This window comes from Phascolarctos cinereus, unplaced genomic scaffold, assembly GCF_003287225.1.
Source record: "Phascolarctos cinereus isolate Bilbo 61053 unplaced genomic scaffold, phaCin_HiC Scaffold_1;HRSCAF=81, whole genome shotgun sequence".
NCBI classification, from domain to species: Eukaryota; Metazoa; Chordata; class Mammalia; order Diprotodontia; family Phascolarctidae; genus Phascolarctos; species Phascolarctos cinereus.
In genome coordinates, this window is record NW_027555514.1 from 22,617,896 (window position 1) to 22,640,527 (window position 22,632).

The 22,632-nt window shown below is 46.1% G+C and overlaps 1 protein-coding gene across 1 annotated transcript in view; it reads right to left on the bottom strand.

The window, feature by feature from the left end:
- The window catches only part of CMTM7 (CKLF like MARVEL transmembrane domain containing 7), a 60,322-nt gene that overhangs the window by 8,964 nt on the left and 28,726 nt on the right, over window positions 1–22,632 (bottom strand). The window lies entirely within an intron of this gene.

Sequence of the window (22,632 nt, forward strand, 5' to 3'; positions counted from 1 at the left end):
AGTGCCTGCCAGGCACAGTAGTAAGTTTTGCGGATACAAAGAAAGGCAAATACAGTCTCTGCACCATTTCAGCACTTAGCACGGTGCCTGGCACACAACAGGTAATTAATAGATGCCTAATGACTTATTGACACATTCCATTACCAGATGAGTAAGATGAATCATGTATACACACTGAGAAGAGAGGGGGTGTCTCAGGTATAATCCTATGGAACGGGGGAGGGGGTGGAATGGATGGTTCTCAGTGATTTGGGGGAGGTTGCCGGAAGGAGACACAGTGACTGCAGTGTCAATAATGAGAACCTTTAGTAAATCCTGTTAACTCGCATAGCTCCTCCATCCTGCAGATCATTCTCTCCAGCCCTGCTCCAGTAGAAGAAGGCATTCTTCAGTAAAGCCCAATTTACCCAAGGGACCCAGCTCTGGTGCCAGCGACCCAGGTGAAGGGCATCTTCCTGAGCCCCTCGTTTGGGAGTGACAAGCTAACCCTGGGCCCCTCAACAGGCCTGACAGAGCCCGTTGGCAAAGCAGAGGAGTGCACACATGGCGTTTGATTGTGGGGTTTCTGAGCACTTAAATGTCAAAACAAAGCAATGTCGATTCGGGGACTGGGCCCACCTCAATATTTGCCTATCCCTCATTGCTCCTCTTCTCAGTTCCCCTCCAGCCAGCCAACCAGAATCAAATAGTGATTCATCCCTCGGGGCTTTTCAAAACCCCCAAGGCAATATTTCACTCCTCTGAAGCAGGACAAGCTCTGGATTTTGGCCACACACCCATCCCTAAAACTGCCAAGGCTGGCCACTGACTTGCAGGCTATGCCTGGGCTCTGCGGGCTGCATCAAAGCCTCTCTGGTTGGTGCTGGTGTGATCCTCGAGCTGAAGGTCCAGGGGTTTCTGCCCTGTGCCCTGGGAGCTTTGTAAGAGCTCAAGAGACCCCAGGATGTCCCCAGACAAGAATAGAAACCTTCACAACCTGGGCTTAAGGAGATTGAGGCTGGATGTAGGGAAACCCAGCCTCCTAATTAAGAGCCATCCCAGGAGGACATGGGCTGCCTTGGGAGGTAGGTAGTGAGTCCTCACTGAAGGTCTTCAAGCTGGCTGAACTGTTGCCAGGAATGTTATAGACATCCAGTATGGAGAGGTGGGGGACTAGATAGATGGATTGTCTCTCAGGCTGGGATTCTGGCAGTAGTATGAGATCAGGCTGGAGGGTAGCCCCAGCTTGTGGGAAGAACTGAAGGCCAGGTAGACGTTTGCAATTTAATCAGGTGTTTGTAATTTAATCAGGATGCAACAGGAATCATTGAAAACATATGAGCAAAGGAATTACTACAGGTCTAGACATGGCGCTCCTTTGCTCAAACGTTTCCAGTGGTTCTCTATTGCATCCTGATTAACTAGGAGCTTGCAACATTGTCCTTTTCAGCTCTACAAAATCCCACAGTCCCTATGAAATGCCCCTCTCTGTCAGTGAAGACCTTTTTTTTCTTTCATTGTGTTCCTAGCAAACAGTAAGTGCTCAATAAACGCTTACTTTCTCCCTTCCCGCTTTGTTTCCCCATGGAAGTAGAACCTCTGGAGTTTCACTATGAATAAATTGTGGGATCGTAGGATTATAGATTTGGACCCAGAAGGGACCTTACAGCAGGGATCTCAACCGGGGAGTCCATGAACTTAAAATCATTTCTTAAATAATTATATTTCAAGGTAATTGGTTTCCCATCTACTCCCCTGTATTTTATTTTAACGTAGGGCTTTGTAGTCTTCAGCAGACTGCCCAAGGAGGCCAGGATGTAACAAAGATGAAGGAGCCTTGCCTCAGAGCCCATCTAGCTAGTTCCCTTCCCCCTCCTCCCCATTTTACAGATGAAGAAGTGAGGCCCCAAGAGCTTTGGCCCTGTCACACAGCTAACGACTAGCAGAGCAGGATTCCCAAACTGGCCTTCTGGCTTCCAGTCCAGCGTGTTTTCCAGTGAACCAAAAAGCACTCGCCTTGTTGGGAGGTTTTTTTCTTGGAGTAATACATTGTACCCGATGGTACGAATGCCAATGATCTGTGTTGTTTCACATCATGGTCTCCTGGGCTTGCAGAGTTAAACGTCTCCGATAGTGTCCTTGCAGTTTCTAATGGGGATTTTCACAAACAGAGCTCTATGGAAGCCTTGGGTTTTTTTTTTTACATCATTCATGGTCATTTACAGCTCTGCTCTTCTCTCCTGCCCAACTGAGCCCTACGGTAATAGAGAGATGATAAGCTCAGCCAACCCGACCCCTTGCTACCCGCATGGGTGGCCTTCTGCACCCGGAGGCCCCCACTCTCTACTGCTTGGAGGATAGGTCTTCCAAAACCTCTCCTCCAGGATCGACGGACCAGTAGTTAGTCAGCATTCAACTCCATCTTGGAATTCTTTTTCACACTAAAGGTGGCTCACAGTAGGTCCCACAATCAGACAGGGCCTCCACCCTGGACTCTGTCACACCTGACATTGTGCAAGGACCCATGTAAATTCATATATACCCTGTGGCTAGGGGTGGGGTGGGGCAGGCATTCTTATGGGTGCCAAACAACATTTATTGGCCATCTGCTGTATACAGGGAACTGCTCCTGGCTTAAGCCCTTCTGAGGCTAACTAGTTGTATGACCCCGGGTAAATCACTTAACTTTGCTCAGCTTCTGTTTCCTCATCTGAAAAATATGGGTAATTCAATTCAATAAAGGCCATACTATAGGTCAGGCCTTATGCTAGGCACTGAGGACTCAAATACAAAGGGGACATGGCCCTTGCCCTCAAGGAGAATACGTTCTCCTAGGACAGGAGTTCTGAACCTGGGGTGCATGGATTAGTTTATTAGATTTCAGAGGGTCCATGAATTTAGATGGGAAAAAAATTACATCGTCATTTTTATTAACCTGGAGTTGAAATTTAGCATTTCCTTCAATTATTTAAAAATATGATTCTGAGAAGGGGACCCCAGGCTTCCCCAGATGTCTAAAGGCAGTCCATGATACATACACACATACCCCTGCACACAGGACACACGAAACCAAAAAATATGTATGCAAAAAATTGTATGTGATTTTACTGTGCATGAACACAGTATACCCTGCTAATTCCAGGTTGCTGTTGTTCAGTCACATCTGACTCTCCATGACCCCCTGGACCACAGCACGCCAGGCCTGTCTAACCTCCACTATCTCCCGAAGTCTGTCCAAGTTCATGTTCACTGCTTCCATGACACTATCTAGCCATCTCATCCTCTGCCGTCCCCTTTTCCTTTTGCCTTCAATCTTTCCCAACATCAGGGTCTTCTCCACTGAGTCTCATCTTCTCATTATGTGGCCATGGTATTTAAGCTTCAACTTCAGTATTTGTCCTTAGTCTGAATTAACTGCTTTAGTGCTATACCTGCTGTATATGACTGTATTGTTGGGGTGGGGGGGGGCTATACCTGTGATTTCATTGGTGTAGGGAATTCTCAGTGCAGAAACTCCTTCTACCAATGCAAATTAGATAAAGTCTGCCAGGCAAAATCAGTTTCAGAGGGATGTCTGGGAGCTCTGAGAAGTCAGAAGGTGACTTGTCCAGGGTCACACAGCCAGGACATGTCAGAGGGGAGGGCTGCGACCCAGGTTTTCCAGACTCCACGGCTGGTTCTCTAGTCACTCCGCCAGCATCGTGTACTGGATGTGTGTCTTGTATGATTCTTACGCACAGTAATTTGTAACAAAACCGAGCCAACAGTCCAACAGCGTTGGCCAGGAAAGGCCCAGGGTAAGGGATGGCCTCTGAGCTGAGCCTTGGAGGAAGCTCAGGGTTTGCTGTGAGGAGAGATGATGTGGGATAACGTTCTAGGCAAGGCGGACAGCTGGGCGCAAAGGGAGGAGATGGAACGACTGAGAGAGAGACAATATGAAGGGGAGGAACGTGGAAAAAAAAGACGTGACAACCAGACTGGAGGACAAGGCTGAGGACAGCCCCAGCTGCCCTCACTAACCATGAGTGCACAGTGACTTTGGAAGTCTATAAAGCACCGTCTAACAGCCCCAGAAAGCAGGTAACGAAAATGACACCTGAAGGACAAGGAAGCCTGCGCAGAGCAGTGAAGTGATTTGTCCAGAGTCACCCAGCTGGGATGTGTCCGAGCCGACACTCCCACTCAGGTCCATCGACCCCAAATCAAATGCTCTTTTCACCATGCTATGGCACCTCTCTACCTCACAGCTCGTGAGGATGACATGCGTGAGTGAACAGTGGAAAGCTACAGCGGGAATTCTGTACTGAGAGGGTCCAGGCAGATAGAAGTCCTTGGGGGAGACCTCCAGTGCCCTAGCGTAATTATAGACCCGGATGAAGTTCTACTTAATGCTAAGGGGAACGGCAATACCTAGAGAGCAGGGAATAGAGAGCTGGCCTTGGAGGAAGACACAGGTTCAATTCCTGCCTTTAATGGTGTGATTCTGGGAAAGTCACTTAACCAGTGCCCTAGGCAACTGTACTGGAAGAGAAGGTGGGAGAATTCCTTATACTGATGAAGTCACAGGTACCCAGTGGGCTAAATAACTTAAAAAAAACCAACCCTGTCCCCAAACTCAACGCTTTCCCGTTAGTCTTGCCTTAGATAACCCTCCCCTTTCTGGTTTCCTTTCCAGAAGCTATGGTCCTTTTCCCCTTTCTGTTAGAACTTTGAAAGAGCCAGTAGAAAAAGTGACCATGTCAGTGAAAGGTAAACTGTGGCTCACTCTCATGAGAGGCAGAATTATCTCGGAGCTCTTCAGAGAAGATTCTCCCTTGGGAATCTGTCAAACCAGGGTAAAATTCAGAAGACGGCCAGACCAAGATCTCAGCTCCTGGGGTCCGGACATGGCTTTCTGCTGCTTCTTGGCCTTGACTATCCTACACTCCCATCTGCAAAGAAGAAACCTATTTTGAATGGGCCAGGTTTTAGAGTCAGGTTTGGGTCATGAAGTCGTAGATAGAACCAAGAGGGACCTTAGAGGCTGGTCATCCACATGTCCGTCAAGAAATCTGGGGACCTCTTTTCCTCTGCACGCATCTTCTCCTCATCCCCAGCCATCACTTTCCCTATCTGGTTCTGGAATGAGTCCTCAGTTTTCCCATCTGTGAAATGAGAGGGTTGAACTCCATGACTTCCAACATCTCTCCACTAAATCTAGCCTTGAATCTACATTTTAAGTTGGGCAGTTTCCTGAAAACCACAGAGACTCCAGAGTTTGTACATTATGTGAAGAACAGGCATGCTCGTATCTCTGGCTGTCTCCAGCGTATGTGGCCAGGAAACCAGGGTCAGTGGTCTTCCCCCAAGCTCGTCCTCTTTGCCCAACACTGAATGTGCCCAGTGTACTTCTTCCCGGCTGAAGATGGCAGCAGATGCCTTTGGTTCAGGAAGCAGGGGACAACAATGAAGTCACTCAACACAGCTCCCTCTCTGTAACCTAGCCTTGGGATAGAGTTTCTGTGGGAGGGGCAGCAGGGTGGAACTGAGGAAAGAGGCCAGAGGGGACTCAGATGAAGCCTTAACAGGCTTTCTGAGAGGGCCCAGAGAGGGAAGAACAAGGCCCCTCTTGTTCAGATTGAGAGGCCAGTGAAAAGCAGGTGGAGTGCAATTGTATTGAGGCCAATTAATGAGGTAACTCCAGTCAGTTTTCTAGGGGAGGACAAACTTAGCATGTTTTCAGATTTAACTGAATTCTGTATTGGAGTGCAAGGAAACTGCCCCATCTCCAGGAACATGGGATAGGATTTTAGACTTGGGGGGAGTAGCCGAAGGGCGCCCAGTCCAATATCCACATTTTATAGAAGAGGAAACTGAGGCACAGAGAAATTTGTAGTGTCCTAGAAGTAAAGCTGGAAGGGACCCCAAGGGCCAGGATAATCCCAGCTCTCCATTTTACAGATAAGGTGAATGAGGGACAGAGAAGTAAACTGACTTGTCTAAGGTCACACAAGTAATAAATGGGATAATTGGGATTTTTCCCAAGTCTTCTGACTTTAGGGAAGCTATGTGGTGCCAAAGTGCACAGAGCACCAGGCCTGGAGTCAGGAAAACCTGAGTTCATATCCCACTTCGGACACTTACAACCTTTGTGATCAGGAGCAAGCCCCTTCCCTACTCCAAACCTCAGTTTCTTCATCTGTTCAATGGGAATAATTAAAAGCACTGACCTCACTGCATTGTTATGAAGTTCAAAGGAAATCGGGTATGGGAACACTTTGCAAACTTTATGGTGCTTTGATAAATGTCAGTGATGGTTGTAATTTTCTTTCCTTTTTTTTCCCCCAAACACTGATGGACTTTATTATTGGGGGAAGTCCCCCCCCCCACCTTTTAAATTAAAAAAGTGCATAGAAAAGAAGGGATTTAGAAACCTTTGTACAATATATCCACATCCTTGACCCTGCAGGCAGGTGATAACAAACTGGAAGAGGGCAGGCAAGGCTCCCTGGGGACATGCGCAGAGGGTGGGGAGGGAGAGGAGTAAATAAGATGGTAAAGTATGGGTGGGGTTCCCTCTGGGCCAGTCCAGGGGCCCACAGCTCGGGCAGGGAGGGTCGGGTGGTTGGCCCCACCCAAGCTTCAGAGCAGCTTGCTGCTGGCATCCTCAACAGGGCTCTATAGTCGTAGATGAGCTCCTCCCCTGAGGATGCGGCACAGAGCGAAGATGTGCTTCTGGCCCTCCATGTGGATACTTGGAGAAGCAGCTGGACTCACACGAGTGGGTGATGAAACGCACAGTGTCCACCACGTCAAAGTCATCCATGCAAAGCATGGAGCACCCAATGCCCTTCCCATCCTAGTACTTCTCAGTGGATGGCCGTCCATGCCCGAGATGACCATGTCCCCAGCATTGATGTTGCAAACAAGCCTCGGGCCACGGATGGCTGATCTCCAGACCCCCACACCCTCTTTGGATGTCTTCTTAAGGCGAGGGAAGCGCCTGGCCATGGGCAGCTCCAAACTGGTGGCACGCCTGGTAGACCTGAGCTTCTCCTCCTCCTCCTCACCGCAGGCAGCTGGTTATCATTTTCTTGAAAGCCCCATCCAAGCCAATAAAGTGGCAGTGGGTGGCATGGGGAGTGCACTTGAGTGTGAATCTCAGCTTAGATACTGACTAGCTGTGTGACACATGTACCACCTCTGTGCACCTCAGTTTTCCCACCAGTCAAATGGGGACAATAAACCCTGACCTGGTTATTGTGAGGTCAGTGCTCTACTGAGGGGAAGTTGATATCTGGGAAACCCTGTAATGCTTTCAGAAAGACTTGGGGAAACTTCAAGCCCATTTCAAATCAAGAATCAGTACCAAAGTCACTGACTAATTCCTCCCACAGTCACACTGCATGTTTGCTTATTCAAATATGTAGGATTTCAGGCAAACTAGATACTTCCCTCTCTGGGCCTCATCTGTGCAATGGGCAGGTTCAGAGGGGATGGCCTTTCTAGCTGTAAATCCACAATCCCCAGTCCTCTATGTCCCCTCTGGCTCTAGAGCCTAATCCTCTTCAAACTGCCTTAAATTCATTTTAGACTTGTTCTGGCGGGCTTCAGAGAGCAAATTAAGAGGAGGCTAATTTAGGCTGGACATCAGAAAAAATCTCGAGGCTGGTAGCACAGTGGATAGAGAGCTGGCTCTGGAAGCAGGAAGGCCTAAGTTCGAATCCCATCCCAGGTACTTACCAGTTGTGCGACCTTGGGCAAGTAACTAATCTCTGTTGGCCTCAGTTTCCTCAACTGTAAAATGGGAATAATAATAATAGCACCTACTTCACAGGGTTGCTATGAGGATCAAAGGAGATAACATTTATTAAAGTGCTGGGGGACAGCGCCTGGTACATAGCAGGTGCTATACAAACACTTACTCCCCTTCCTCACTAATAATGGGAATGGTCCCAATATGGGATTGGTTACCTCAAGAAGTGGGCTTGGTTCCTCTCATCTGGAGGTCTTTAAGCAGCTGTTGAACGACCGATTGTTGAGTGCGTCATAGTGGGGATTCCTTTTGGGTTTGGGGTACAGGTTGGACTAGCTGGTTCCTTCCAACTCAGATTCTATGAAAACCAATGGTGCCATATTGGTAGGGTGTCTGACACAGTAATGCAAAGAAGTATAGCCAATGCATCCTTCTACCGACCAGTCATTGGGGCAATGAGGTGGAATAGAGGATACAGCGCTGGACCTGGAGTCAGGAAGACCTGAATTCAAATCCTGCCTCAGGGGGCTTGATAGCTATGATTGCATGGGCAAAGTCACTTAACTTCTGTCTCAGTTTCCCCATTTGTAAAAAAGGGATAATAATAGTCACTTTGCCCCAGTGGGCAAGTGAGGCTCCTCATTTGTCAAATGAGGGGCTTGGCCTCGATGGCTTCTGAGGCCCCTTTAAGCTCTGATACTGAGGAGAGAGGGGAGGTTAATGTGTGTGCCTCTCTGTGAGACAGGGAAGCTACATCAAGTATGCCCAGGTGACCTCCAGCCCCATAAACGAGGTCCTTTCAGACGCTCCAGACAAGCTTCTAGGAGGAAAGAGGGCAAGAAAAAGGAAACCACACTCCTTTGAGAGCATGAAGAATTTTAGAGTTTCTAACCCGACACCTTCATTTTTCAGACATAAGGAAACCGAGACTCTCCCAAGGTCACAAAGCTAATTTGGGGCCAGAAATAGAACCCAGGTCTCCCACCTCCCAGGCCTCTTTCCCTGATCACACTCCTGTTGTAGTTAGAATAGCTGATCTTTAAAAAAAAAAAAGTCAGTGACGAAAAATGAAACTATTTACAGTCAAATCTGAATGCCAACCTTGACTTCAAGTATTTAGCCCCTCTGCATGAATCCTCGCCCACTTTTTTTTGGTGAGGCAATCGGGGTTGAGTACCTTGCCCAGAATCACATAGCTAGCGAGTATGTGTCCGAGGTTGGATTTGAACTCAGGTCCTCCTGAGTCCAGGGCCGGCACTCTATCCACCGTGCCACTCAGCTGCCCCCTCGTGTCCATTTTCAAACAAAGTGGTTATTTCAAACTTTCACCTCCACAAACAATCGATCAAATAAACAACCAAAATGAGGGGAAAGATACTAATTAAAACCACAGCATCCAAACTATTTACACAAAAAATTACGCAGGAACAGCCGGTCGTGCAAAGGTAGAAGAGGAGGGTTCAGATCCAGCTTTAGTCACCTGGGCCCCTCTGGGCAAGACACCTGAGCCCCGCGGGTCTCAGATCCCTCCCTGTTGAATAAGGAGGTTAGAAGGGAGGGCTCAAACCCCCCTTCTTCTACAAGATGCCTCCCCAGTGGCCCCCTCCTCCCTCACTGCTGCTGCAGTAATTTCCTCTGAAACACCACCACCCAACTACCCCGTAGCTTCTCTGCAGAGTTATTTACATCCTGTCTCCCCCATTACACCATGAGCGTCTTGAGCACAGGGACTGATTTTTTTTAGCCCTTCTTTGTATCTCCAGACCTTAGCACAGTGCATGGCACACAGGAGGTACTTAATAAATGCTTGTACACAATGACGGCTTCCGAGGTCCCTTCTATTTCTGGATCTAGGTTTTCTGTCATAGTGGAAAGAGTGCTAGAGTAAGCAAGCATCAGAGGACCCGAGTTCAAAACCTGTCTCTGACTGTGTGTGACCTCACTTAGCCTCCTTGGGTAAGCCTCAGTTTCCTCCTCTTTAAAGCGGACCGCATAAGCTCTATGGTCCCTTCCAGCCCCTCGATGAATGCATACTATATTCTTTGTGTTCCCTTTCTGTTCCTCGGCCCCTCCTACCATCTCGATTCCCAAATGGCTTTGTTTGGACTTCAGCTCCTGGACCAGGCGTCCGAAAACACCAGCATTCAAAGGTCACCAACAGGAGCAGATGCCAAAGAAATCAGAAGGGGCCCAGGTACATGCCAGTGTGGCAGAGCAAGGGAGGGAGGAGGGGTAGGGCCAGACTGGATTGTTGGACAGGCCTGCCACTAGCAGCTGGGTGACCCTGGACAATTCGTTTGATCTCACTGTGCCTCAGTTTCTTCATCTCTAAAATGGGGATGATGCCTTTAGCATCTACCTCACATAGGGGTTGTGAGGCTTAAATGATCTAATAGACAAAAAGCACTTTAGCCTTAAAGTATCACGTAGATATCAGCGATTCCTATTCTTATTAATATGTCAGACTTTAGGGAAAAGAACTCTGGATTTGGAGCCAACAGTGTGGGTTCCAATCCTCACTCTCAGTAGTGAAGGGAATTGGGCAAGTTCCTTAACATTTCCGGGCCTCAGGCTCCTCACTGCAAACCAGGGGAGTTGGGAAAAAGATGTAACAAAAATGACCCAGCTTGGCCTTGGAGACCTTAGACAGGCCATGTTATGTCTCTGGGCCTTGCTTTCCTCATCTGTACCATGGAGAGGCTGGCCGAGATGACCTCCCATCTCTAGCTCCATGATCAGATGTGAGGAAAGATGAGAATAAGGCCTTCTGTTCCTTCTTTGCAGAGGTGGGGGATTGTGGGTATGGACAACTGCATACACTCTCAGACATGGCTGATGTGTTTGGTTGAACTGCTTTTCCCCCTCTTTCTTTTTCATTCTTTATTCCAAGGGACAGTCCCCTTGGTTTTTTTTTTGGTGGGGGAGGATATATTCAGAAATAAAGGTGATATGAAAAAGTATTAATAAAATTTTATTAAAAAAAACTAGGGGGTTGGACGATAATCTGCCTGGTCCCTGGTCCAGCTCTCAGTCCTGGGACCTGTGCTGCATGTATGGTTCTTCTTCTTCCCTCTGCCCCAACACTCACACTTCTCCTCATCACCCCCCAGAAACATCACTGGGGAGGAGAACTATGACCTTGAGAGAGGAAAGGGGCCCAGGCTCAAGGGGCGCTGCTCCCCGGGCAGGAAAAAGCAGGAGGCTCTTGCCCTTGACGGGACTTTTCTTTTCTTTATTTTTTGAAGCAAACATAGAGTTTAAAACCAGGCCTCCTCCTTAGTTCCTCACTAAATGCATTCTATCCTTCCCTCCATCCACCATTCTTCCTTCCATTCTCTGGCTTCCTTTCCATTTTTTTGCCTTAAGTTCTATGGATGCTCGTGTTTTGCAGGCAGCAGGGAAGGAAGCAGGGAATAGGGAATAAGAAGACTGGAGGAGGGGATGACAGTGATTGATGGCAGCAATTTGCTGGAGAGGGTGGAGGGATAGGCTCTAGGGCACACATGGAAGGGTTGGCCTTGGTAAGGAGAAGGGCCACCTCTGCATCAGAGACTGGAATAAAGGGGAAAGAGAGTGGGATGATGGAAGGGTTTGGGAGAAGAGGGAAGGGCCTTGATTTTCTCACTAAAATATGAATCGAGGTCTTCAACTGGAAGAAGGAAAGAAAGGAGAGGGTGAGATGATGCTACTAAGCTGTTCTATCTCCATCATTTCTCCCTTTCTTTATTTCTAAACCACAGATTTTCTAGAAGTCCCAAAGACTGATGCAGATCCAGTGGTGACAGTGGGAAGCCAAATGAGTGATTAGGAACTGGTCTGGGGGAGGGGGAGAGAGGGAAATCTATTTCTCAAGATGCATCGTTTGTATGTTGGGCAGAGATGGTGTGTACGTCTATAGATCGGGTGTCTGGGACACTGTGCAAACACTGTAAAAGCCACAGCCATCCAGGGCATGAACAAAGAGCTACTTTGGGCAGGGGGCCCTACATCCTGAGCTGCTCCTCTGAATTCTTGTTCCCCTTTATTCTGCCAAGTCACTAAGATGAATGTACAGATGGACAGTGCCCCACCTCAGTGGGGTCAGCAGGCATGGAAGCCATGAGGAAAAGGGAATCCAGAGCCGAGAACTTGGTCCTGGTTGTAGCTGAACATTCATTAAGCACTCATGCTCTGCTCCAAAAACCCAATGGGATCCTGCCCTGCCCTTTACAAAATGCAATTCTGAGGCCATAGGGACACATATTATATATATATACACACATATAACAACTCATGGCCATCTTTAAACAAAATTTTTTTTTATTAGATCATGGTAAGAACAGCTTGAAAGCTGGAAGGGCCCTCAGAAGCCATCTACTCCAATCTTCTTATTTTACAGATGAGGAAACTGAGGCTCATAGGGGGAAGTAACACAGGTATTAAATGTCAGAAAGCCTGGTCCTTTTCACCACACTTCACTAATGCCTTTTGCTTTTACATCTTGTTCACTTTCTAACATATGCCTCCTGTTCTGCTCCCCAGAAAGTCAGTCTTCTGAACAAGGGATAAAAAACAGGGGGGGAAGGAAGTTTAGCAAAACTCACCAACACCCCACAACCCATTGGTGCAGACAATGGGGGATGGCAGGGCCTCAGCTCCGGCCTTGGGGTTGGGGAGCCCACATCCTGGGGGCCTCCCCTTTGTTAGCATCTGAAATGTGCCACAGTGGCTCGCCGTGAAGTGGGCAGCCTGACGCTGCCTGTCTGGCATCGGTGCTGAGCAAAGACAGCCGGGCCTGGGGGCAGAGGCTGGGGTTGGCTGGAAATCCGGCCCTGTCATCACAGGGAGATGACCACCCCCCTGGGCCTCAGTTTCCTGCTTTATGAAATAAGAGAGTTGGATTACACAGTGTCTGAAGTCCCTTCCATTTCCAGAATTAAATAATAATAACAATGCTAACAACATGTACATAGTGCTTTAAGGTTAATGGTGCTTCTTACAAATATTATCTTGTTTGATCCTCACAACAGCCCTGGGAGGTGGGTGCTGTTATGATCCCCATTTTACAGATGAGGAAACTGAGGCAGAGGTTAAGTGATTTGCCCAGGATCACATAGCTGAGGTTAGATTTGAGTCAGGAGTTCCTGACTCCAGGTCCTGGCCTGTATCACTGTATCCACTGTGCCACCCAGCTGCCAACGGTGAGTTTGAATGCATCTGCTTGTGACAAAAAAAAAAATGCCTTCATTCAAACTTCCCCAGATGGTTTTTCTTAAAGAGGTCCGGGTCATCTGAATCATCTCAGAAAAGTCCTTATAAGTCCTAAGAAGGACAAACAAAACCACCCTCAATGAAATGGCTAATTCAGTCATTATGGTGATTAGTTTTAGATAAATGTATGATACATACAAGAGAGTATTTTTGAAATTTTTTCATATATGTAATCAATATTCATAGAGGTCATAAAAACCATGATTCTCAGCTGGGTAGCTCAGTGGCCTTGGAGTAAGGAAAAGCTGAATTCAAATCCTTCACAGACACTTCCCAGAAGCATGACCCTGGGCAAGTCAATTAACCTCTGCCTCAGTTTCCTCATCTGTAAAATGGGGATCATAACAGCACCCACCTCCCAGGGTTGTTGTGAGGATCAGACGAGATAACACATGTAAGGTGCTTTGAAAACCTCAGAGAGTCATACAAATATGAACTAAGAGAGGCAGTGCAGTGTAGTGGATAGAGCAGCAAGCAGGAAGATCTGGGTTCAAGTTCTACTTCTGATACATACTGAATCTGTGAGTGGATGAGTCCTTTTACCTCTTAGTCTTCTAGGTGACTCTAAGTCACAGAGAACCTGAGAGGTCCATCCCTCTGTGTGCCTATAAATGCGAGTTCCCATCACCACCATCATCATCAACACCACCACCACCACCATCATCACCACCATCACCACCACCATCACCACTATCATCACTGCCATCATCATCACCACCATTACCACCATCATCATCAACACCATCACCACCACCATCACCACTATCATCACTGCCATCATCATCACCACCATCACCGCCATCATCATCACCACCATCACCACTATCATCACTGCCATCATCATCACCACCATTACCACCATCACCGCCATCATCATCACCATTACCACCATCACCATCACCATTACCACCATCATCCTCTCCGTTGGTGTTCCTTTCACTACTTCAAACTATAGCCCATTCATTCCTCTTTTCTTCATGTGTAATTCTTGTCAAATAAACTGGAGACCTTCTGATTTTTTAATATTTTGTGGATACCAGCGCAGCACACTAGAGCTGTGTATATTTTCTTAAAAATAATTTTTTGGGTAGGCCGAGCTAATATAACAAAAATGACAATTCTATCTAAGCTAATTTACTTATTCAGTGCCATACCAATCAAACTACCAAAAAATTATTTTATAGTTAGAAAAAAATAATAATAAGATTCATTTGGAAGAACAAAAGGTCCAGAATATCAAGGGAACTAATGAAAAGAAATGCAGGGGAAGGTGGCCTAGCCATTCCAGATCTTAAATTGTATTATAAAATAGCAATCATCAAAACTGCTTGGTATTGGCTAAGAAATAGAGTGGTGAATCAGTGGAATAGGTTAGGTATGCAAGACACAGTAGTCGATGACTATATATAATCTATTATTTGATAAACCCAAAGACCCCAGCTTCTGGGATAAGAACTCACTCTTTGACAAAAACTGCTGGGAAAACTGGAAAAGAGCAGCAAACAGGCATAGACCAAAATCCCATACCATATACCAAAATAAAGTCAAAATGGGTTCATGATTTAGATATAAAGGCTGATACTGTAAGAAACTGGGAGAGCAAGGAATAGTTTACCTATTAGATTTATGGAGAACAGAAGAATTCATGACCAAACAGGAGACAGAGAACATTATGAAAAGCAAAATAGATAACTTTGATTACATTAAATTGAAAAGTTTTTCCACAAACAAAGCCAATACAACCATGATTAGAAGGAAAGTAGAAAATTGGGAATTTTTGCAACCAGTCTCTCTGATAATGGCCTCATTTCTAAAATATATAGAGAATTAAGTCAAATTTATAAGAATACAAGTCATTCCCCAATTCATAAATGGTCAAAGGATATGAATAGGCAGTTCTTAGATGAAGAAATTAAAGCCATCTACAGTCATATGAAAAAAAAATGCTCTAAATCACTATTGATTAGAGAAATGCAAATCAAAACAACTCTGAGGTACCACATCACAGCTATCAGATTGGCCAACACGACAAAACAGGAAAATGATAAATGCTGGAGAAGATATGGGAAAATTGGAATACTAATGCATTGTTGGTGGAGTTGTGAAATGATCCAACCATTTTGGAGAGCAATTTGGAACTATGCCCAAAGGACTATAAAAAATGTGCATACCCTTTGACCCAACAATAGCACTTCTAGGACTATATCCCAAAGAGATCAAATAAATCGGAAAAGGACCCACATGTACAAAAATATTTACAGCAGCTCTTTCTGTGGTGGCAAAGAATTGGAAATGGAGAGGATGCCCATCAATTGGGGTATGGCTGAACAAGTTGTGGTATATGAATGTAATGGAATACTATTATGCTATAAGAAATGATGAACAGGCAGATTTCAGAAAAACCTGGAAGGAGTTGTATGGTCTGATGCTGAGTGAAGTGAGCAGAACCAGGAGAACATCGTACACAGTAACAGCCATGCTGAGCAATGACTAATATTGATAGACTTAACTCTTCTCAGCAATATAAGGCTCTAAGACATTTCCAAAGGCCTCCTGATGGAAAATGTTATCCACATCCAAAGAAAGAACTATGGAGTTTAAATGCAGATTGAAGCATACTATTTGCTTTTTTTCCCCCCTTCTGTTGTGTTTTATTTCCTCTTTCTGGTGGTTCCTCCTATTGGTTCTAATTCTTACTTACAACATCACTAATGTGAAAATATGTTTAATAGGAATGGATAGGTATAGCCTATATCAGATTGTGTGCCGTCTTGGGGAGGGAGGTGGGAAGGGAGGGAGAGAAAAATTTTAAACTCAAAAGCTTATGGAAGTGATTGTTGATAAATCAAAATTAATTAATTTAAAAAAAATTTTTGACATCTTTTGTTTTTATATATCCTTGACTGCTCTATGTATATTTCTTCCTTCTTTTCCCAGAGAGCATTCATACCTCATAATAAGGAATGTTTAGAAAATAAGGAAGGAAAGAAAGAAAAAAGGAAGGAAAAAAGAAAGATTAAAGGGAAAGAGAAAAGGAAAGAAAGAAGAGAGAGAGAGAAAGAAGGAAAGAAGGAAAAAAGAGAGAGAAAGAAAAAAGAAAGAAGGGAGAGAGGAAAAAAGAAAGAAGGAAAGAAGAAAAGAAAAAATTGGTAAACTTGATGAAGACATTGAAAAAATTTGACATTATGTGCAATGTTTTCTCTATGCATGGACCCTCAACCCCTGCGAGGGAGTGGGGGGAGGGGTATTCTCATATCTCTGGGGTTGTCCATATTGTGTCTGTCATTCTTGCTACATGTCTGGCCTACTTCCTTTGCTATCATACATACATCCTCCAATGTCTTTGGTCTTATTTCCTGTGTGCACATCACTAGGTAACCACTTACACTCACTGTATTTCTCCAGGGCCTTGTGGGTAACACATACTTCTGATTCTACAGGTTCATGTTTATGATTTATTAAGATATATTAATTGGTTTTGTTCAGGGTAGGTCAATCATGTTGGAAGAGCAAGGGCTAAAGGTTGACTGATGGATACCCACAAAATGTCTCGAATAGAGGCCTTATCTCATGGGAAGGCATGAACAAGAGAAAACATGCAAAGATTGTGATCTGAACCATTGGAGAAAATCCTTAGATCCATATCATAGCTGTAGCCATGGAAATATTGAAATTTCTAGGATTTATTTACTTAATGGGCAGCTAGGCAGCACAAGGGATAGAGTGTTGTGCTGCCTGGAGTCAGAAAGACCCGAATCCAAATCTGGCCTCAGACGCTTCCTATCTGTGTGACCCTGGGCAAGTCACTTAACCTTGTTTACTTCAGTTTCCTCATCTGTCAAATGAGCTGGCTAAGGAAATGGCAAACCCCTCCAGTATCTTGGCCGAGAAGAACCTCAAATGGGGTCATGGAGAGTCGGACACAGCTGAAGAATGACTGAACAACAACATTTACTGAACATTAAGTCTTTGGGAACACAACCTCCAACTTAAATATTGTTTCAGTGGGGAAAGCGTCATTCTCTGTTTCCAGGAAATGTGAGGTGTGCCTGAAGGGTGAAAGGCCGCCGCCCCTTGGCCAGCCACAACGTGCTGGATAAACGTAAGCTACTCGTGTTGTTACTGAGCTACTTCCAGACACAAACCGTGGCCCGGAGGAAGCACAGGTGATACACATTTCTGTCCAGCTAACTCTTCTGGAATGTCCTGTGGCACAATTTTCCCAAGTGGAAAAAAAGCTCAGTTAGCCTGGGAAGCACCGAAGGCATGATGGTGATCTTACAGTCAAAGGGCCACCCTTGAGGACCTAGAGGGCCACATATGGCCTCGCGGCCCAGGGCAGGACAGGGCCTCCCTGTGGGCCCCGGCAGCCCCGTGGATGTTCTCGCCCCCTGGCCTTTCCCCTCCACACTCACAAGCCTGGACTCTGGGAATGGAGGAACAGTCTTCACGGCACAACCCAGGCCCAACGGTTCTCTCGGCGAGCTTTCCTCGGTATTTGTTTCCTGCCCAGATGGAGACAGAAACACCAGTCTGGGCACCTTCCTTTTTTATCTCAGTGGAGGGGAAAAAATGAACCGACTTTGCTCAGTGACTCAAAGGGAAGGGAATAAGCATGCTCAATGTGCTCACTACGTTGCAGGAACGGTGCTGAGTGCTGGGGGTGCAAATACAAACAAGAAGGAGGACAGTGCCTGCCCTCCAGGAGCTTACACTCTAATGGGGGAAGACTACTGACTCACCAACAGGAACAAAAAAAAGGGGTGGGGTGGGAGAAGGGCCGCTACTTGGCCTGGCTCCAAGAAGAGGGGACAAGGCCAAGGGCACTAATGCTGCTGAGTAACCAGGAAGAAGGCCTGTGGCCTATGTCAACTTTGATGTGTTCTCCTTTTACTACTATGCTTTGGATTCTCCCAGAGGTCACCATCAAACAAATCTTGTCATAAAGAGTAGGATGGAATCATGTGATCAAATCAATTGGGACTTGTGTCTAGAGCCCACCCACAGTGGCTTGTCCAAACACCCCTCCCCAAAAAGCACCCCCAGTGGGGGGGTCCAAACACCCCTCCCCCACAAGCACCCACAGTGAGGGTCTATCCACCCTTCCCCCATAAGTATGCACAGTGGCTCATCCAAACACCCCTCCCCAAAAAAGCACCCCCAGTGGGGGGTCCAAACACCCCTCCCCCACAAGCACCCCCACTGGGGGTCCTCACTAGAGTCAGCCTGTTTCCTATACAGTTTCTAGATGACCAGCCCATTTTCAGAGACAGAATGGAACATCTAAGCTTGGCCCACCAAGGTCTTAGGATTGCAAGGATAATGCAAAGGTCATCCCATGCATTCCCCTGGTTCCAAACCTCCAATAGAGATCGACGGCATCTCTAATGCGTGGCAGAAAGAACACAGGTCAGGAAGATAAGGGTTCCAATCAGGGGTGTGCTGGTAAATATTTAACAACTGGCTCTCTGGGAGGGGGGGCAGTTAGGGGACACAGTGGATGGAGCACTGGCCCTGGAGTCAAGAGGACCTGAGTTCAAATCCAGCCTCAGATACATATTAGCGGTGTGACCCCAGGCAAGTCATTTAACTTTGCCTCAGTTTCCTCACCTGTAAAATGAGCTGGAAAGGAAATGGCAAGCCACTTCAGTATCTGGGGTCACAAAGAGTTGGACACAACCAAATAACAACAGAAAATCTCTGGGAGGGGTGAGATATGCTTAGCAGACTTTTAAATTTAATTTGCACTATTGACATTTTCTCCACCGCTTTCTAAGGTCTAGACTGTCAGCAAAACAACAAATCAATCCCCTGTAGAATTTGCTCTGAAGTGTAAATGCTCCCACAGAAAATTTAACAACCAGCTCTAGCCCGGTTAAAGTTGGCTCTAGCACCTGCCTGGTGTCCCGCCTTGGACACTTTCTGGCCCTGGTCAAGTCACTTAACTATGTGATGCCTCAGTTTCCCCATTTGTAAAATGGGGATAACAGGACCCCCCCTCCACTGGGGTGCTGTGAGGTTCCAATGTGTACATCAAATGCTTCGCAGACCTTCAAGTGTTATAGAAACATGAGCTGTCATTATCATGTTACAGATACAGGGCCGCAGCATTTCAGAGCTGGAAGAGGTCTTAGAGGTCTAGTACAACCTCTCTATTTTACGGAACTGAGGCACAGTTAAGTGAAGGGACTCACCTGTTGATGCCCTTAAGAAGCGGCTGATCTTTGGACTCCTGACTCCAGGCTTCTTTCCATTAACAATAATAATGCCTACTATATGTCACATACTGTGCTAAGCACGTCACATTAAATATTATCTCATCTGATCCTCACAGCAACCCTGTGAGGTAGGTATGGTTACTAGCCCCATTTTACAGATGAGGAAACTGAGGCAGAGAGTGTATCTTTTGCCCAGGATCACACAGCTAGTAAGTGTCTGAGGCTGGATTTGAACTCAGGTGTTCCTGACTCTAGGTCCAGGGCTCTCTATTCACTGCATCACCTAGTCCAGGGGCTTGGGACCTTTCAAATGCCCTGTGATTTCCTGGGGATTGAGTGTTCCCTCCCCTGACAGCCCTCTCCACACCTTTTCATCCCATGAGAGTCTTGTCCATGTTTTCCCATCAATCACGTGCACACCCATCACCCATCTCCATCAGGCCTTGGCCACAGCAGCTCCTTCTAATATCTCACTCTAGAAGCTGGGACTAGGGATGTTTTGTTTTGGGTATCACCTTTTTTTTTTTAACACTTTAAAAAATGCTACAATTCTACCTCGGATACTTACCAGCTATGTGATGACAACCAAATCATTTTCCATCTCATAGTCTCAGTTTTCTCATCTGTAATGTGGGTACCCTGTCTATTGACAAGGAGAAGGAATCCTAATCCTTCCCATCTGTATCTGATTAATTTTATACAAAGAAATAATAGACTGTTGGGGGGGCAGTATAAATCCTCAATTCCTCTTATTTCCCTGCCCACTTAAAATAAGAGTGTTTGAAATTTATTTAGTACTTTAAGGTTATAAAGGGTTTTTACACACATTATATCATCTGAACCTCAGAACAAAGTAGGCACTACAGATATCCCCATTTTACAGATGAGGAAATTGAGACTCAAAAGGGTCAGGCAACTTGCCATACTGATGAAGTTGGTAAGTGTCTAAATCAGAATTCGAACACAGGTCTTCCTTATTCCAAGTTTAGTGCTCAATTCACCACAAAATTCTCCTGCCTCTGGATTGCTATTAGGATAAATACAAATGCATCCGTTTGGCAATTAAAGTCAGTCTGGTTCCTGCCTCCTTTCCCAGGTATATTCCCTCCTTTCACACACTTGATATCCCTTCAGTGCTCAGCTGAAGCATCCTCTGCTACATGAGCCCTTTCCTGATCTCCCCAATTCTGAGTGCCCCACCCCCAGTAATTGCCATGTATTTGCTTCTCTGGGTATATGGTATTTCCCCCTGAAAGTATGTAAGTTTGTTGAGGGCAAGTGCTTTTGGTTTTGTCTCCTAACCCCAGCATCATGTTTGGCACACAGGGGCCATTCAAGAAATGCTTTATTGGTTGACCTCAGCATGAGTATAGGTGATAATGAAGGAGCCACTAGGTAAAGGGAGGTAAAGGGAATGGTTGAGAGGGCAAGCCCAAGGAAGAGATGGAAGGGCACTGATCATGAGCTCCAGTAGAGGGGTTGGCTGCAAAGCAGGAGAGAATACAGGATGATGATGAGAGGTTATGGAGGTCTGGAGAAAGGGAGAAGAGGGAGCTCACAGCAGCCTATCTTTCCTTCACTTTTTCTACATAAAATAGGAGAGCTCCTTTGCTGAGATAGAAGGGGAAGTGAGCTGAGGAGAGAACTAAATCAGAACAGAATTAAAAGATTGCTGCGCAGCAGTGAGGACCCAACTGAGATCAGATAACAAATGTGTAATGGATCCAGCTGCCTCAGTTAGGGGACTTTCTCTAGCAGTTTTCAACAGTCCTTGAGTAGGAGGCAGAGATGGTAGGTGGTGGGAGTGATCCCAAGGTGGGATTTGGTGAGGAAAAGACCAGTGAGAAGATGGGGGAAAGAGCAATCAGTCAGCAAGCATGGGTTAAGCACCTACTACTGTCAAGCACTATGCTAAGTACTTTGGGTACAGGCAAAAGTGAGAGGCTCTGTCCTCAAAGAACTTACATTCTAGTGGGAGAGACAACATGAATATAAGCACATAGAGAATGCATACACAAAATCAATACAAGGCAGTTTGGGGACGGAGGTCCACTAGCAACTGGGAGGAGGGGAGGAACAAGAAAAGGCTTCATGTAGAAGGTGGCTTCTGAGCAGAGTCTTGAAGAACATCAGAGAGTCCAAGAAGGGGAGGTGAGAAGGGAATCAAAGAAGTGGTCAACCACAGGGTCAAGGAAAATTAAGGTTAGCAAGGGTAATGGCCTGGGAGAAGAGGGTGTCAGAGGGACTGGAGGTCATGGTGAAGGGGAAGAATATGGGGTTAGGCAGTGAGAGATAGAAGAACAGAAGTTTACAATCAGGTATCCAAAAGTTATATTTAAAGCAAAGGGTGGATGACCCTCCTCCCCTGCCATGTTTCAAGAATGCTGGGGAGGAGAGTTTATTCATGGGCTGGACTAGGTAGTTTCAGGTCCCTCCAGCCTTGACATTCTATGATTTTTCAGTTTGATAACAATGTATCTGGAGGAGCTGGATTTGGGGTTTGTCTCTGATGAAGTCCTATGAATTCTACTGATCTGCAGTTGGCCCCTTTGAACCTCTTCTGAGAAATTTTGTTGAGTGATTTCCTGAAAAATGATCGTCAGCTTCTTTCTTTGTGTGTGTGTGTGTGTGTGTGTGTGTGTGTGTGTGTGTGTGTGTGTGTGTCTGAGAGACAGACCTGAGAACTCAGGCTTTCTCTCTACTCTGTCTTCCAGCTCCATCACCTCTGCTTGTGATGTTTGCACTCCCTTTTCCAGATGAGTGGTCCTTGGAGCTTGTTTTGCTGTTTCCACATCTGCCCACAGACCTCACATTCAGGGAGCTGGCTTCTTTTTGCTTCCAGGCCTGTGTTCACATTTCCCACTGTTCTTTCTCTCCAGTGTTAGCTTCTATCAATCGATCACATTCTGTCTCTACTGGTGACAGACAGAGCTCTCATTACAGATCCCAGATATTTCTTCACCTACAGCCAGACCCTTCTTCATTTCCTCTTAATTGTTTATTATCCAGTGTGATCTATTCAGGCTCCATCCCTAGAGCTGTCACTGAAGTCATTTAGTTATTGCTTTTTTCTCTGGCAATTTCCTTTTGGGATCTTTTAATTCATGACTTCACAATGTTGAGGGTGTGTGTGTGTGTGTGTGTGTGTGTGTTGGTTCATTTCCTTGTTCTTTTCTTGGCATCATCTGAGAGACTGTTCTCATTCGAGGCCCTTTGGTGGCTCCCCTACTTTTTTCCCCCTTTTTGTCCAACTTTATTGTTGAACATTTAGGTGCTATTTTTATCTAACTTCTCTATGGAAGATCGAGGAATGGGGTCCTTCTCAGCCCCTCACTCTGCCATCTTGCCAGAATTCTCCAGGCTTATCATTCATTGCTTCCATTCACTCTCCCCATATTCTAGCCACACTGGACTATTACCTGTCCCTCTCCCCAATCGATATCCCACATC